Source organism: Anas acuta, chromosome 3 (genome assembly GCF_963932015.1).
Source record: "Anas acuta chromosome 3, bAnaAcu1.1, whole genome shotgun sequence".
Taxonomy (NCBI): Eukaryota; Metazoa; Chordata; class Aves; order Anseriformes; family Anatidae; genus Anas; species Anas acuta.
In genome coordinates, this window is record NC_088981.1 from 41,844,599 (window position 1) to 41,862,313 (window position 17,715).

The window sequence follows — 17,715 nt, forward strand, 5'->3', positions numbered from 1 at the left end:
TTTGGCTACATGTATAAGGAGGAACAAACCAGAATATATAAACCAGTTAGATATCAATGCAGTAATATGAAGTGTAGGATGACTGCTAACAGTAGCTAATTTTGGAGCTCACAGATAGCACGATTTCTTTATTTGCTTATGGCTGCTATCCAGCAATAGTGGTGTGACTGGATGGAAAAGGACGTGATAGAAAAAAAAATCTACAAAGTTGACACTGTTTGGCAATGCCAGCCAAAGAAAGGGATCTAGCGGAGAGGCCGTGGGTGGGTTAGCTGCAGGGTACACAGAGGGCCGAACACCCTGCCACTGCTGCCTCCCTCTGCCCAGGCTACTCTGCTCATCCAGGGGATGCCAATGCAGGGGACAATGTCTTCTTCTATCCACCAGCAAATCCACAGCCCAGGAGAGGATTTTTCCACAAATTTCACTGAATTCTACTTTAAAAAAAGTCATGGAATCTACCACATTGTCCCTTATGTAAAGATGTAAACCTCACATTTAGTTATGTGCACAGACTAACTGGTTACTGGAGAGGGAAATTAAATGGGGTACAAAGTTACAAACTTCAATAATCATAACTCTACTGAAGTCACTGGGATTTAGGCATCTCTTTTCCTTTGAGGTGATGAACCAAATATTTCCCACAACTCCATCAGTGAAATGAATTCCAAAACAACAACAGGGCTTGAAGCTTAATTTCTAAAAACAGCAGTGTACCCCATTAAAAAAATGGTGTTATATTTCGTTTGGTGACTGCTCCAATAATACCCTTAGCAGCTGTTGCAGCATCTTGGTTGGGATTCCTCTCACCTAACTTTAGTCATCCTAAATTAGGTCTCCAGTCTAAATCTGATCCTTTGACATCCCCCAAAGCCAGGCGGCTCCACCAGATGGCTATTCAGAGCTCCAAAAATTTAGTAAGGGGAATTTCTGTGGTTCCATAGTTGAGTTTACTTTAAACAATCAACTGTTTTATAAGGCCCTGCTCTGAGAAAACAACCCTTAACCCATCAAAAAATCTCTGCATTCTGTTAAATAGAGCGTGAGACACACCAAAAGCTCGATGTAAAATAAAACAATTGTGTTTACTTTTAGAGGTTTCAACTGTCCCTGTAAATCACCAGCTGTAAAGCAGCAGGAAGCTGGATGTGGATGGCCCCTGAGAGCAGGACACACAGCTCCAGAGAGCTCACGAGGACCACAGAAAATAAAGGATGCTTTGGCCTCAGTTGTATCTCCAATAGGTGATAGGGAAGCATGCTTTTATTTCAACAGTGCTACTTTTGAACCGAGGGTGACAAAACCTGAGGTATCAACCTAGGAAGAGCTGCAGATTTCAGTGTTACAGCAAAAAGGCCTTCCCCAGGCAGAGGGGACAAAAGGAGGATGAGGAGATTGCTCTCCAGAAGCATCTCTGGGGCAGCCATTAGAGCTGACACAAATGCCAATGAAGCACTTCCCAGAGGAGCTCTGCCAAAGACCTCAGTGCTACAACTTAGTCATATTAGCAGGCTCTACTTAAAAGCAGTTCATCCCTCCAGGTAAAATATAGACCTTCCCAAAAAGTGGGCTCTTTCAACTCCAGGTAAAAAGCAGTGAGTAGTATCTAGGACGTAGAGAGCTAGATACTACTCTGAAGTTTCTCAGAAGCATTGGAAAAAAAATGGGATTATGACAAGCACCAAGCTTTTTGGCAGAATAAAAAATTGAACTAATATTCTAGCATCCTGATCTGCTGTTGTTTTCCTCTTTCTAGAAGGGTTTCTTTTGTTTTAATTCCCTGTGCATGGGGAACATATCTGCTCATTCAGAGCACCTGAAGGAGGTAATTTAATTTCCCAGTATGTGGTAGCCAAAGTTGTAATTAATCTCAGGACCTATAAGTACTGGAGGCTCCCCCTATGATGACTGGTTGCTCACCAGCTGTGGTAAATGATGAGGTGCTTCAGCAGGGGCCCTTTGGCCACGCTGCCCAGGGCAAGATCAGTCCTGCTGACCAGCAAGGTGGGTCCTTACCACTTTTATATGGCTGATGGTGATGTGAAGCTATATCCACCATAGGTGCTGAGAAGGACGGAAAGTTTTGTGGATAGAGCTTCATGGATCTTGGCTAAAAATTGCTGGTAAGTACATTGATTTCTACCCATAAGGCCCTCTTGGAGTAGCCTGGCTGCAATCAGCAGAACAGAAGATGGCGAGAGCTGACTGCTGAAAGCCTTTGTGTTCTTTTTCATTATGTTCAAACACCCATTTAACTGCCTGATTGACAGAGCCCTTTGAAAAATGTTGTTTTCTGAAGGACTAATTGTATTTCTGGATGTTGAGGTTCTGTTGTTCTTGTGTTTGAAGCTTGTGGTAGAGTTAAATATGAGAGGCATCTTTCCTGATTGGGCTTTTCTTTACTCTCCTGAGGACCAGCCCCCCCATCCTCTTTGCTTGGAAGGACTGGTCCGAGTTGTGCTGAAAGAGGTCTGTGAGAAGAGCTGTTCTTGGTCTGGCCTGAGGTGACTTCTTCTTTCTCCTCTGAAAAGAGAAGTGCTCCTTTTGAACTGTCTTTAATTTTAGCTCTTACTTCTGTTCCATGTGAAGAGTCCGTGTCCCCAGGGGACACGGTATTTGCCTTTCCTTGAACCCTGCTCCTATGGTCTCTCAGGCTGCCTCTGCTTCCAGAAACTAGCTTTGTCTTTGATCCGTGTGTGTCAATTCATTTATCTAAAGATGAAAATGCCCCCCTTGCACTTAGAGAAGAGACTGTGTAAGCCACGTGTACCCCCATGTGTTGGCCCAGCAGCAGAAAGGTGGTGTGGCAGAGGGGCATTTCCAGAGAGACTTTAATTTGGGGAAGGGAAGGCACAGGGTTTCTGGTGTGCGACCACTGCTGCAGCTGTGCTGAGCACATCTCAGCCCTGTGCTGTGGATTCCACTCTGCTGGTAATTGAATTGAAATCAAAACATAACCGAATCGCTCTTACACTCTGGCTGCTAAATAGCAGTATTGTGAATGAATCAGAGTTACTTCAGAAAATCACTTTAATGTGGCAGAATTGCAGCAATCAGAGGACAAAGTTAGATTTAGGAGTATCTGGTAAAGAGCTGATTAGAGTTCAAAGGAAAGCTGCTTTTGTTCAGCCTTTCTGCAAGCAGGGGTATGCATGGCCCAGAGGAATTAGCAGTGCTTGAAGGACAGAGTAACACCTGATTCCTGTTCTGCCCTGATCTTTACCTCCTGGCTTTGTGTGGACTTTTTTTTTCCTGCAGTTTTTCCCAGGTTAAAGAATACTTAGTTCCTTGGCTCTTAGTGTTCTGTAAGACTATTCATTTCACTGTATAAAGAGCTACATGGGCAATAAAGTACCTCTCCCCCACCCCCAAATGCCAAACCAGCCAAGCTGAAGGGCAGAAAATGGAATTGCTTGGTATCAGAAGCTGCAGGTTGATGGCTGGAAAGAGCTAGTGGGATTTTAAACAATTAATCCCTTGAGATAACCTTATGTCTTGCCTTCTACAATGATAAATGATGCCAGAGCTCAGCGTTGCTGCTATTCAGCACTCCTCCATGTTGATCTCATGTGCATCCTGCTGTCTTTGCTGTCATTCCCATAATGTGTCTTCACCATCTGCTGCAGCCTTGAACGGGACCATGCTCTTTGAGCCTTGCACAAAAGGATTAGCCTAGTGAGAGAGGGAGGTGAGTGGGAAAAAATAGACAAGCCTTAGAAAGGAGAACCACCCAAGACAATATCGTTACTGGTTGGCATGCAATAGAGAGATGCAAAGGAGACTTGTGCTAAAAGGCATGGTATGTTAAAGTGGGCAGGGAGGGGTGCTGGCTCTCCTTGCTTCCCGCAATGATGGTGGATAACAGTGAGTATTTAGTCAGTCAGTCTGCGTTTCAAGGGGCTTATGTCTGGGCAAACCAAACTTCCTGGTGTCAGACTGCCACAGTCATGAAAATAGGGAAATGAAGGCTGTCTGGAGGGGTATGGCTTCACCATAAGTTAGTAAGTCAAAACACTTTTTTCTTTATTTAAACCCGTTGGTTTATTTTTTTTTCCAGCTTGAAATAAAGACTTTCCATGTATTGGTGGAAGGAAAGATGTTAAGGCTCAGCCATGCTAATATGGGCATTCACATTTTAATGAGCTCTAGTAAATAGCCCTGTAAACAGAGAATAAAAATACAATCAATTTTTCCAACCTTTTCCATGCTGATAGGAAAAACAACCATCAACTTGCTCACATGGAAGCTTTTCTCAGTTGAACATATGAAAATTGGAATCTTGCAACTTCTATCAAGAGCTATTCTAGCTCTACCTGCAACTACCTTTAAGTACTTTACAGTCACTTAATTAGCCCAAGTAAAAGAGGGGGGAAATCTGTGGCTAGATATACCCATCAAGATATCATGTCATGACGTTTTTTTTTAAGTAGGGATGCTAGATAGCAGAGAGAAACTGACTTACACATTCATCGACAAGCATATGGAAAGACTAATATCTGGTTTAATTTCTGATGCCATCTTAGTTGGATCTATTTAAGTTGTATAAAAGAATGTTTCCATGTGTGCGTTTGTAGGTGTATCTCCTCCTTGTGGGAGAAAGAAGAATCTGTAGCCAGAGTTCTTGCTGTGATATATTGCCACTTATCTAACTCAGTCTAGACCAGAACAAATGAATCTATTGTTTCTGATCTGCAGGTCAAACCTATTGCCTCTTATAATTACCTGTATGACAACTTGTGTAAAAGGGCTTTATGCTTCACAGGCTGGCTAAAAGACACTGAGAACAGATTTTCTTTCTTTCTTAAACCAAGAACCTCAATTTGCTCTTGGGATGTAGCAATAAGTAATGATAAGGCATTTCGATTGCTGGCGAAAATGTTATTAACCTGTTTGTGCTAGAGTCTTACATACTTTGAGGTGTGCACTGTTGACCCTGTTCCTTGAAGAATAGTATTGAGGACTGGGCAAAGGTGGCACTGTTATTCCAGCACTGTTTGGAACCACCTGGAGAAGTCGTCAGGCCAGGATATACCGGGCATTTCCTTGGTGTGAGTAAAGGAGGAGAAAAAAGTGTATAGGGAAGTAAAGCTTTGCCTTACCAGGTTTCCTGCGCAGAACTACAAAGCAATATGACAAATAATTTCCAGCACTTTTCTTCAAGGTCAGCAGTTTGAGAAGTCTTTCCAAAACACCTAGGTTATGATTGCAGCTGCCTGCCTTTGCTGTTTCAAAAGCTCCTACCTATCAACACAAGTGTTTCCCCGTGCAAAGCTGCTGAACTGGTTTTATCCTGCCTGCAGAGTTGGCTTATTTCAGCTTATGAAGTCAGATGTTTCTGGAAGAAACTCTGAATTTGTGTGGTGTATGTAACTCCCTCTCAAGTTTCATAAGCCAGATGAATACATTTGGACTGAAATACAGTAGGAATAACAGGCTGGGGCACTCTCTTACCTGTTGATAAGTGATTTCCTCATGAGATGCAATGTATTTTGCATAAGTCTGGAGATCTCTCACATCTTGTTACCTAGGAGGTGGTTTACAAGCGATCTGTATTAGTCTCATCAGCACCACAGAAAGCTTTTTGGCTTTTTTTTTTTTTTGCAGTTTCCATAGCCCCTCTGAGTACTGGGATCTCTGAATACTCTTGAGAGATGCTCTGAGACTGTCCACACCCAGCTTGATAGCATGTGTCAGGCTCCAGGCAGGCCGCCTTCCTGTGGGGTATTTCTGGTTGTCCAAAACTCTCAGATATCTTCTGTGAATGGACAGAAAGGCACAGCTCATGAGTTACCCTAGCTGACTTGGGGCTCTCAGTAGAAGACTGTCTTCAATTGCATCAAGGAGTCATTTTAGAATTTCTCTTCCTTGGCTTGAAAACACAATCAGTCAGCGATGACACAACTTTAGTTTTTCATGTAAAACAGACATAAGTGTCTGCAGAAAAGTGAGATTGGAAAAAAATATTCTCAAGTTTTGTCGTGGGACACTGACTGATTAGATGGTTATAAAATGATGCTATTTGTCAGAAGTTCTTCATTTGTTGGTGGTAAGGGTCCTATGCTTGTGAAAGCAGAATAACATAGAGAAGAATAAGGGAAATGTCATTTGAAAGCTGTTTCATTGGCTACTTGTTAAGGTTCAGATCTAGGGGAGAGCACTGAGGGACAGAGGAGTTGTAGTAAGTAGTTCAGGTTCCTGTATTCAAGAAAGAAAAACCTCCAGAGAACTGTATCTATTCTGGTTTCTGTGGAAATAGCAGTACTTTTTTGGTTTTGAATCCAAAACCAAATTTCAGTTAGGAGGAGTATCTACACCATGGAGACTTTAGGAGAACAAAAGGGTGTAGAAAGACCAAGACTGAAGTCACCCTGACTTGGGAAGATCAGAAATCTGAATCTGATTCTCCTGTATTGCGGGGAGGTGCACAACTGCTTGTCTGCTGGCTGTGGTGAGAAGCACAGGTGGTTTCTTAATTAATGATCTTTTTCTGTTGCTTTGCTTTCCTTAAGAAGACTGACAAAAGCATGATTTCCCCAGGAGGAAAAACTGAGGAAGGGGGAGAAAAGAGGTTTCTTAGGATAGGAGAAGTATTTCCTGCCCAGCTCTAGCACTGATATTCCATTAATTTAGATGCTATTCAGGTAAGCAGTGTCTTTGGTTGGTTGGGAAACTTCTAGGAAAAAAAATATTTCCCCTCAGAAACATCTGTTTCCAGTACTTTCTGGCTCCTGCTCAAGTCTAGAGCTCCTCAAGGATGGTCTCTCACCTACTCCCCCTTCTTCCCCCCCATTCCCAGCACCCAGGGGATGCAGAAGGTGCACAGCACAGGAAGGGAAGGCTTTGTCATTCATAATTGTGGTTAACCAGGCTTGAAAGCTGGCTTAGCCTCAGTCTGAGCTGAACTTTGTTTTGGCTGATAGTTCTTAGTTAATGCCAATTCCCTTGTCCAAATTCATCAAAGAGATTTATAGGAGCCTGTACATAGGTGCTCTTCTCAGAGGAGAAGAGAAAAAAAAAAAACATCAGCACTCAAAGATGAGAGGAACTTGGCTCTCCTCCCTGGGGAGGAGAACAACAAGTACTAGCAAAGCAGAAAAGAAAGCTCTCCGGAAGGGCAGTGAGTAACAGGGAGGAGCAGGGATGACTTAGCACTAGGAGCATGTCATTGCCTCTGTCCTAGCCTCCTCTGTAGCTTCCAAACCTGCTGTTTTGCCACTTGATGCTACTGTGCCACTGTACAGACAACCTACTACTGGGCAGGGTGTGCTCTGCTGCATGTTGGATTGCTCCAGCTGGGCAGGAATTGTTTTTGTAGGTGTTAATGTGTACAAGTTGGATCAAGCAGGCATTGGCATGTTATCAGCCAGCAAACAAATCCTGTGCATCAGTGCTTAGCTACTGGGGATCCTAGAAAGAAATATAAAGTCCTGTTGCTCGCAGTATTGCTCCAAGGAAATGTTTTGATGCTGAATATCTTTTTCCCATCTTGGAGCTCAGCCCTAGTGTCTCTCCTGTAGACAGTGTTTCCTAGTGCATAGCAAAGATGAATATGAAACAAAATAAATGACATTAAAAAAGTCAGACCCTTTGATCTAAGTTGAAGCATTAGATGACATGAAAGCCATTAAAGCTAGGCCAATTAGCAGTGAAATTCAAAATGCTATCTGCTTCTTTCGGTGTAAGCTGTCACATGCATGTACCTTGTAAATGGCAATACTGCTGGTGTTGTCTTTCTGCTATTGTTTTTGCTATTGTTGTTTATTCTTAAGTACTTACCATGTGACGCTGTGCATCATAAGATCATGAATAGGTGCACGGGGCCAGACCTCTTGGCCTGTTGGTCCTGGCAAAGGAGGGGGGAAACTGCTTTCTTCCTCATCTAACAAAGTCTTACATTTACTGTGAGATGCTGGGTGAGAAGGAAGTCCCAGGTTATGCAAGACTGCTGGAGAAATGGCCAGGAAGCACAAGAGCATGGAGGAAACATATGGATAGCATTTGGATTTTTCTCTGTGGAAGCTGAGAATCTGCACGTGCTAAAGCAAAATGATTTTCAGTTTTTTTTTGAGGAAAATCAATGATAGAGATCCCAAACATTTTCCTTAATGTTTGGGCTTTCCTGTACAGGCTGCTTCATTCTTATTTCAGGCTAAAGTAAATGGAAAAAACATAAGGGGTCCTGCAGCCACGGCCTGGAGCTAACTTTGCTCCAGAGCAGCAAGTCTAGTGGTGAGAACTGAACCTGTGGCCAGAAGCAGAGGTGAGGGTAAGTGCTAGAGGCCACCCTATCACCCTGGGGGTGGCATGCGGGGGGACAAGACTACAACAAAGGGTTCTAGCAGGCAGGTTCTGGAGGCTGGCTGCTGTGACTAATGCCTTGGTGTGCAGCCAGGTGCTAGAGGCAGACCTTCCTGCCCATGGGTGTGGGTTTATGTTCCTGGTCTCCAAAGGGCCACAGCCTTCTGGCAAATGAACCCTTTGGGTTTAGCTTTTGTTTCTCCTCCTCTGTCATTCCCTAGCTGCCTTAAGGCCTCTCTAGTTGCCTTCCAGTGAGGATGGCACAGCGAGGATCCCAGTGACCCATCCCCTGGAGAAGAGAGTCTCTTCCTACTGGCAAGTGGTGCTGGATGAGTTAAAGCCTAGCTGAGGCATGTTTGTGGGCTGTCCTTGGGTGTTCCTCTGAGCTGGCGACAAAGGAAACCAAACAGGAGGTGCTAACAAGGAAGGAAGGGCCTGTCTGGTGCAGAAAGCTTTGAAAATTAGGAATTTAAGGGATGAAAAAACAGCTCTGGTTAACTTTCTGTAAGTCATGTCAATCTCTGTGCTTGCAGATCTAATCCCTCTCCCTGTCATTGTTTGCATCAGGTTCATCTGAGCTGTGCACCCTGCATGTGAAAGGATCTTCAAGGTTTGATACCTTCTCTGAAACTCATGCCTGAAGCTATTATTAGAATAATAATAAAATCCACACAACAGCACTTCTGGTGTGCTGTTTAAAAACTGTTGCTCCTTCACTACTCACAGCTGCTGCTCTATGGCTGTCAAAGCATTGAAATTGTTTACATCCTACCTTGCTTTTGAAATAGTAGAGAAAAGTATGTTCAATCAAACAGTGCTTCACAGTAGGACTCAACCAGCCAAGCTCCTTAGGGTATAGTGCTATGTCTTTTGAAGGTATATGGGTCCTCTGAAGTTTTGTACCTAGCTTTTCTTGCAAGAAGAGCCAGGTTCAATCTTCCATTTGGGCAATGTATGAAAAGTAACATGTTGGTTTTGTCTCGACTCTCCATCTTGTATCCAGTTGTAGAAAGCCTTTGAAAGTCTGAAGTTGTAGGAGCTGTGACAACTGGCTGAAAGCATCCCGTGAACTTGTGAGGAAAGGCAGCAGATGCTGAATGCGCAGCCTGTGTGCGGCCAAGGGGGCTGCAATGCACCAAGGGAAATTAATTTGTTGCAGATGCTCTTGCTGTGACTGAGCCAGAGGAGGAAGGGGGAGGGGGGCCACATTGCTTCTGACCTGCATGTTGCTGAAGAACATTGTTCCCCTCAATAGCTGAATTTGCTGTGTACAGTTGGGATGGATGGGAACCCTCATTTGAAACCTAGTTGCTGTGTTGTGTGGTGAAGAACTCGGCATCCCCTGCACCATTTCTGCCTCCCCATATCCACATCAATGTTTGTGAGTAGTCAGTCTCTCTCTTAATATCTGAGAGATGAATATAGCAGCTAATAAGGGAGAAGCTTGCTGCAGTCCTTGAAACCATATAGCAAACAAACACTTTGCTAATCTTGGACGGGCTTTGAAGTCAGCATTTCTAAAAGCTCTGCAAGATCCCTTTTCACTGTAACCACAATAAGAGAGAATATTGGAGATGACTTTTGAGATGGAACAAAAGCCAGCAATTGAATTTCCAGGTATTGTTGCACTTGCACATGGCACCAGGAAAAGAACCTCAATGTGAGGGGACTCAATCAGATTAAAAGGTTGCAGGCACTTGAAGGATTTTGCTATCATTAATTCATTGAGCATCTTACGTGGAAAAACTCTTAAATTGAGGTGTTTTCAGAGTGATATTGGATGGTCAAAAATGGGAGCTTGCACTCTATTTGGCTTTGCTTTTTTTTACAGCCCTTCTGAGGGACGGCACTTCATGGGACTGCCCAGCCTTTGTCTGCCCCTCAGTCATCTTTTTCCATCCCTCTGCTATTCCCCTCCTGAGCCCTGATCCAGCCTGTTGCTGAACTGAACAGACTTGAGCATGCACAAGGCAGACTGGGTGGAGTGAGACCTAAATATGTATGTAAGGTCCTGATCTTCACAGGCCATAGCACCTGCAGCTCCTACAGACCAGTGGGAAACCCAAGTACTGTTCTTGGAACACCAGCACGGCTCCTCTGGCTCCCTGAAGGCAACATAGGAGAAATGCAACTCATCTGTTTGAGAGACAGGATTTCATCTCAGTGAGATGTAGCTGTGGAAAACTACTCACAGGCTTTTAGTGCTGTTTTGAGAAGGAGGTGGGGTTAACTCTTGTATTTTGGCTGTGCTGTCCCACTATCAAAATTAAAAGATGAGCAGAGCCTTCACTTGGGCTTCAGCCCCTGGTCATGCTGTTACATTCTGTATGTTTGGCAGCCAGGGATGTGGAGGGTAGAGCTGCCATGTAGGACAAAAGATGTCCTCCTCTTTTATGTATGTATTTTCCTCAAATGCCACTGAACAAGTGAGTTTGGGTCTGTGTTTTCCTGTTATTCAGACAATTTCAGAGGTGGTAGCAGCATAATTTCAGTGCACTATTTGATGCTCCTGGGTCTCTATATATGCTACCTGCTTCTCTCTGCTGTTGGCAGAAGTGTTAGGCTCATCATGGGGGGAAAAAAAAAATCTTGTTCTGACTTAACTGGAGTGATATGGTTGTCCCAACCTGGCTACCTGGAAAACTGGCACTTGAAACCTGTTTTATCTAAACAAAAAAGCAAATGTTTCAGGTGTTGGAAGGCAGCGAATGGGGATGAGTCTTGAGCTGGAAAAGGCCCAGTTCCTCAGAGACCAGAAGTGTTTTCTGTTTGGTTTGTGCTGAATAGCTCAGAGGTCTGGTAACTAATGAGCCACTCAAATGTGGTCCTCGCTAGTAATGTAGCATCAGCTGTTTTGGAGCTGGCTGCTCAGTGAAGTAAGCCAGACCATTTGATTTCTGTCCCAAATGCATGTGTTCGCATCAGGAAGCAAAACTGGGGCCTGTGCTAACTGGCACCATGGCTGGCCATCTGTGCACAAAGGGAGTGTTGGCCAGCCCTGAGCACATGATGGGCTGGAGAGAAGGTGCCCTGGGCTGGGGAAGCTGCCTCTGCTGACGGGGCTGGAAGTGGTGGAGAACCTGGGCTGGAGCTGAATTTGCTTTAATGGTGCTTGAGGCTCACTGGAGATGTGGTTTGTCCTGTGAGAAGTGAAGCCCTTGCTTGGCTGGGAGACACTGGGAAGGGTTGAGCACCCTCCTGCTAGGGCAGTACATAACTGCTGGCTGAAACGCACACCCCTCCATCTGCAGGAAAGGCTGGTTGTTCAGGAGATACTTGGTCCTGTCCAGTGTGCCTGGTCCGAGATGAGGTTTTTTGGGCTAATGGTGTCTGTTCAAGAGGGCTACAGCTCTGGTTCATCTGCCAGGGCAGCTCTGCTGTCCCCACCTGAGTCTGTGCTAAAGAAGCACTTGTATCACATAAGGTGGTAGGGAATAAGGCTGGTCATTATTCTCTCCTTACCTTCATTTCAGGTGAAGTTAATTGCAAATGAGGTGTTTACTAACAGGAGGTGAGAACACCATCTGCAATTACATCTATCAAGTACAGAGAGGAGCTTTAGAGCTGAGCAAATAATGTTTGTGGCTTACCTATTCCCAGGGAATGCATGGCGCTGCTTCTGTATGTGCAACTCTGCCTGCTCTCCTGAAATCCATTTGGGAAGATAAGTGAATCATTTCTCATCAGGCTACAAGAATTTCAAAACTTCTCTCCAGGGTTCCTTCGCTCCTCTGCGCACATCTTAATTTCCTGTAACTGTCCTAATCCACTTCCCATAGGTACCCATGGGAGCCTTGTTATCGACCTCAACTGGAAAAAGGATTGCTTCTCTCCCTCATTATAACTGCTATTAACTGGCACAGTTCTTCTCTGCCTCCATCACAGGGGCCATTAACATAATAGGTCAGAGAAAGCTAGCTCTGCCTGTGCCCCTCAAAGGGGTCCCTGCAGAGCTGGGAAGAAGAGCGCTGGCTGCGTGAGAGGAGCTGCTCTTGCCACCTGGGTGTGCTGAGACTGGGGGCTGCCAGCCAGGGTGCCCTTTGCCAGTGTTTACACCTGCATGCCTTGAAGAGTGATATGGGTGACAGCCTGGAAACCTCCCCAGATTGAAGCTCTTTAATTGCCTGTTCCTAGAGCAGCCTCTGGGGTGAAGCAGTGCTCAGCTGCTTGTTACCTGCCTGGCCCCCGTAGGCTCCCCGCAGAGCTGGTGGTCAATGGAGATGCTGAATTGCCCTTGGAGCTCACCTTTCTCTGTTCCTTTCCCAGAGTAATGAGATCTGGAGAGAGCTGCCAGTTTAAACAGCACCCTCCCTTCTGCAGTGGTGTGGCAGAGCACACTGATGGCTTATCTTCTGCTGCAGCGCTGGGAATGCCCGGATTTCAGGCTGGAGCTCAAGCAGAGGGCCTGGGAGAAGATTTAGTGAAGAACATACAAGGACAGTAGAGTCCCATGTGCTTGTTCTAGGAGTAAGGTTCAGGTTCTTCAGGAAGATCCTAGGATAGCTGGGGCACCTGAAAACCCCATAGAAGTTTAAGCTACCTCAACTAGATGCATATAGGGCAAGAGGTTGATGTAGCACAAGACTGCCAGGGCCTTGGACTGACCACTGGAAGGTGTTTCCATGGAGGGCACGATCATCTGAGACCCTTTCCTCTGTGACCCCAGAGGCAGGATGATGCTGGTTCATCTGTGCCCAGGCTCTCATGGTTGCAATACCTTGAGCTAGTTCTTGCATGAAGCATTTGGGGTGGGAGGGCAGGGCAAAGACATGGTCCTTCTGCCCTGTGTAGCCTGCCAGCTACAGCTGCTTGTGTAACAGCAGTGATCCCAGCATCCCAGTCTTGCTGGGGTGTCCAAAGGTGGTGCTCAGCCTGAGAGGAGCATGGTGCCTCTGCTAGGTATGGGACAGGTCTGCAGTTAAAATCTGGCTGGTGTTACAGATCTCTTGGCCTGACATCTGCCCTAAATGTCTTCCTGAGGCCATGCGGACTAAAGGGGGTGTGGAGGGAGAGATAAGCAAAATAATCTTCTGCACTGGGCTGCATGTAGTCTTCAATCCCAACAGATCAAAAGCATCAAAATTCAGTCTGGATAAAGGAGGGCTTGGTGATGCTCTTTGAGGGGAGGGGAACCATAAAATGGGATTAGGAAAGAACTTGTACTTCAGCATATGGCCAATATGCAGAGCTTGCTAAGAGTCATAAAGATCTGTAATTATATTTGTATGGATTATACTAATCCATGAACTTGTAACCCATGGGACATGGCCATGTTGGGCTAGAGAAACACAGAATTATCAGGCACTGCTTTGTGATGTGCTAGTACATGTCTCGGGGCTGGCTTACTTACTGGAAAGATCCTACCAGGGCTACGGTGCTGGCTGATAGTGTGACTTTTTTTTTTTTTGAGCATAGCCTCAAATGTATATTTGGGAGGCAGGAAAACCCTACCACCTCTTAAATTTGCCTTAAGGAACAGAATAATCAGACATACATTTGAATACAATCCAGGAAATCACTTGTGTGTTTTCACTTCCTTGCTTGCATTTACAGAACCAACAGCCCGGCGATCTTAAAATTGCAGATCATGGCTTGCTTTGCTCACCTCTTGAGAATAAACTCACCCCAGCTTCATTTGTTTAACTTCAATATTTCTCATTCTCTGGCTTAACTGGAGCTTCAGGTTCCTGGTCCCCACAGAGAGCGGCTCTGTTCAGGCAGCTCGCTGGTGTTTCACTGTCTGAATCCTAGCTTCCCTCTTTGCTTTGGCAATTGCTCAGATATCCCTGACAGCAGCCTTTTAAAATGTTTTATCTGGTGCTGTTTGCTAATGCCTCTCCTGTGACAGGGGGAACATGATTTCGCATGCTCATCCAAGACTTTAAACACCACAGAGATTAGTGAGGGATGTGGGTACTCAAACACTCACCTGCAGCCTGTACTCGGAGGAGGCTGTGGCCACATTGGAATACCTCACAGGCTGTTAAATAAGACTGAAAGGTAAACTATTGACATCACAGAATCAGGACCTGGATTAAATTAACTGACCTCTTCCATTAAGCTGTTGAGCATCCTCTGTATTTCCTGAAATTGGGGGTGTTGGAAGAGCTTGTGGTATGAACATCTCACACCTGTAGCACTGAATGCTTTACGCCTACCTGGGGAACAGCAGGGAGATTACAACAGCTGATAGTCCAGCCAGACAGAGCTGATGCTATGTCTTGTGTCGCAGAGCTTGCCTTACTAATGTTGGTTGAAGCCAACCTGGGAAGGCAGCGGGTTCTGTGACCATAACTTTTTGGGCTCTGGACCTATTCTGTGTGCTTTCCTTAAAGATGTACAAAACCACACAAGACAGATGAGTTTTGCTGTGGAGAAACCCACCTTCTGGAGTCTTTCTGAAAAATCTTTGTAGGAATCCAGGTTGGGGGGGAGAAAATATGTAAAATGTACCTTCCAGCTACCAGGGCAGGGGGATAGTAATACACTCGGGAGAGGGAGCAGGTCTCCCAAATGTCATTTGGGAAGAGTTACAACAGCAACGAGTGAACTTCTGAACTTCAGTGTTCTTGGAAACTGCTAACCTGATGTGAATCTGCTTCCTGGCATGTAAAGCAAACTAACCTAAAAAATGCTTCAGCCTGTGGTGTCGCCATCTGCTATGGGATGGAAGCATCTTAATAGTGGATAATAAAGTATTTTTTCCTGTGCTAGCTTCATGTATTCCTCTGGAAATATGGATGGGCCCTAAGTACTTTTCCCAATTTTCCCAAAGGTCTTTCACGGAGCCAAAAGGCAGGGGACAACCCCAATCAAGGATCTGGCCCAACCCCTAGGTGGAGCAAACTGCTGTGAATTTAAGAGGTGTGGGGATGCAAAGCCTTTAGTTAGAGGTATGGGAGGAGGGCAGAGACAGTTGTACTTGCACTGCAGCACACATACCAGACACCCAGCACAGGGACACAGGCAGACCCCCTTGCCCTGCTTGGCTTAACAGAGCCATTGCTGGACACATCTAGTGCCTAATGGTCTCTAACAGCAACGCTTGCTAATTCAGAGTATGTGGCTGGGTATAGCAATGGGTACCAGTCCATGGGTCTCAGTTTGCCCTAAGATGTTAAAAAATTAGCTATCCTGTCAACTCTTAGTGATCCTGAAATTAACCATTCCCTCACTTTCAGTCACAGAGTGCATTTCAATGGGGTGGAAGACTGGCTGTTCTTCAATATTATCTGCCCTCCACTGCCCAGATTGTTAAGAGAGGTACTGAGGCTTCATTTAGAAGTCAGTGAACTGGAAATATGGCCCTGAGGCTGGGGAGTGGGAGAAAAAGGAAGTACCATGTTCATGCAGAGCATTTGGTATTTAAGACTCCGCAATGCTTGTGGAGTAGCCCGATCTCTGGTTCAAAATGGCATGAGAAACACTGCTTTGCCAGCACTCCCAGGGCTGCACGTCCTGTTCCCTGGTTCAGTGGGGTTGGATGGAGCTGCCTTTCCTCATCCACAGACTGCTTGGCACCACCACCTGTGATATGTCTACTGAGTCAAGATGGGCTCTGTGACTCCTGCAGAGCTACTTTGAAACTGGTTAGGCATCATCTGACAGAGATACGGACGTGTTGGAGCTCTCATACACAACACATCTTATGCATTGAAGTGTGATCCGGCTCGATAGGATGATTTGTCCCATGTGCTGTGTGCTCATCACGCAAACATGCCCTTAGGGCACATGATGCAGTTTGGGATGGGTTGGCAGTGGCGACAGCTCTCCCAGTGGGCAGCTTGGATACTGTGGGCTGTAGGAATGGATGCTGAGCCTCAGGAACAGGCAAGGACATGAGAGGTACTGTCTGTGCCCTGGCTGCTCTCCACCCAGCCTGGCTGAGGAGTAATGAGCTGCCTGCCTAGCAGAAGAGACTCTTGTGAGAGGGCTCCATCTTGTTTCTTGTCCTGACTGCGGGTGTTTTCTGAGCAGATTGGTTCTTGCTGGTCCAAAGGGTACAGTGAAGGAGGTCAATTGAGGGAAGATGTCAGGGAGCTCCATTTCACCACTGTGCTTCCACGTGATGTGCAGAGGAAGAGCAAGGCAATGTCTGGGATGCACTGGGGGGTGATTTCTGAGGTAGATGTGGTCTCTCCCTTGCTCCTGCTGAGCATCCTCATCCCTCCTGATGTGCACAGCAGCTCCTTAGCACCACCCAGCACTCCAAATTGGCTGCTGAGTTCTGCCCAGCTGTGTGTTAAATAGCAAAACATAGACCTATGGAGGGTTTATTTGCTGCATTGGAGTGGGCTTCTGCTTGGCAAGTGCATGTTATTCACGTTATCTACTGGGGTGGAGGACATGCAGGGGTTGAGAAGGGTGTCCTCCTTGTGGGGTCCAGCGTGGGAAACAAGCAGAAGGCAGAGGGAAACCTGGCAGGAGCTCCCTGCAGACCAGGCAAATGGTGGGGGGGGCCCTTGCTTCTTTGGATTAGCTCTGCATGTGGGCACTGCCTTTTACATCCTGTTCCTTGAATCTGGGTGAAGGAGGCCTTTTGCCTATTTATACCAGATTTGTAAGAGTCTACAAATCCTGTCAGGGAAAAAGAAGTTACTGTCCCTGTTTTGACATAAAGTACAAAATTTGTTCCATATAAAATCTGCTGTCATAGTAATACTGCTGCTGTCTCCAGGTGAGCAATTAGATGATGCTTGAACTCCTTACCTCACCAACTCTTTTAACCAAGAAGGCATTTTTTTCTCCTAATTTTATTAATCCACACAATGCAAGGAACAGCACATACACATCCTTCTGTAACGTCACGCTGTTACGCTGTTCACACAGCGATAGCAGTGACTCATGTTCTGGACCAGTGTGGCAGGTATTACGTGTGAATATGTGGCCACTTCTGCTCTCGTAGGGCTGCTGAGAGCATAGGTTGGCGTCGATACCTAATGAGAGAGGGGGCTAAAGACAGAGCATGTTTTGGAAACCTTGTTCTTCCCAAATGATCTTCAGCATTGCTGGCTAATGTTTCATCCTTTCAGTATAGATAAAAATGAGGACAAAATATTTCATTTGTCTTTTTGAAACAGCCCTGCAGTGTCATTACCCTACAATGACTCCCACACTTTTTACAAAATGAGACTTCGTTTTAGCTGGAGGAAAAATGTTTGCAACATTTTCGGATGAGAGTTGAAGCAGAAATCTAAGTAAGGTATTATTTCCCTTAATGAATGCAGTGATGGCAATGCTGCTGCCACTTTTTAATGTATATTTGCCTCTGGGGTCTTGCTGGTCCTTACAGAGAGGGACCCATGAAGTAAGCTGCCCTAACTTGTGCCCTTTGAAGGGACCTGCCCCATGTCTCCTGCCTCACCAGACGAAAAGTGTCAGGCTCATGAGTAATTTGTAGAAACTCAGCAGTGTCTG

The 17,715-nt window shown here is 45.5% G+C and overlaps 1 long non-coding RNA gene across 1 annotated transcript; it reads left to right on the top strand.

Annotated features, from left to right (window-relative positions):
* The first annotated feature begins 1,664 nt into the window (after positions 1 to 1,664).
* LOC137853920 (uncharacterized) lies at positions 1,665 to 11,535 on the top strand. Its single transcript, XR_011094836.1, has 2 exons — positions 1,665 to 2,123; positions 10,130 to 11,535. It is a non-coding gene; the product is annotated as an uncharacterized lncRNA (long non-coding RNA).
* Positions 11,536 to 17,715: the final 6,180 nt, after the last annotated feature.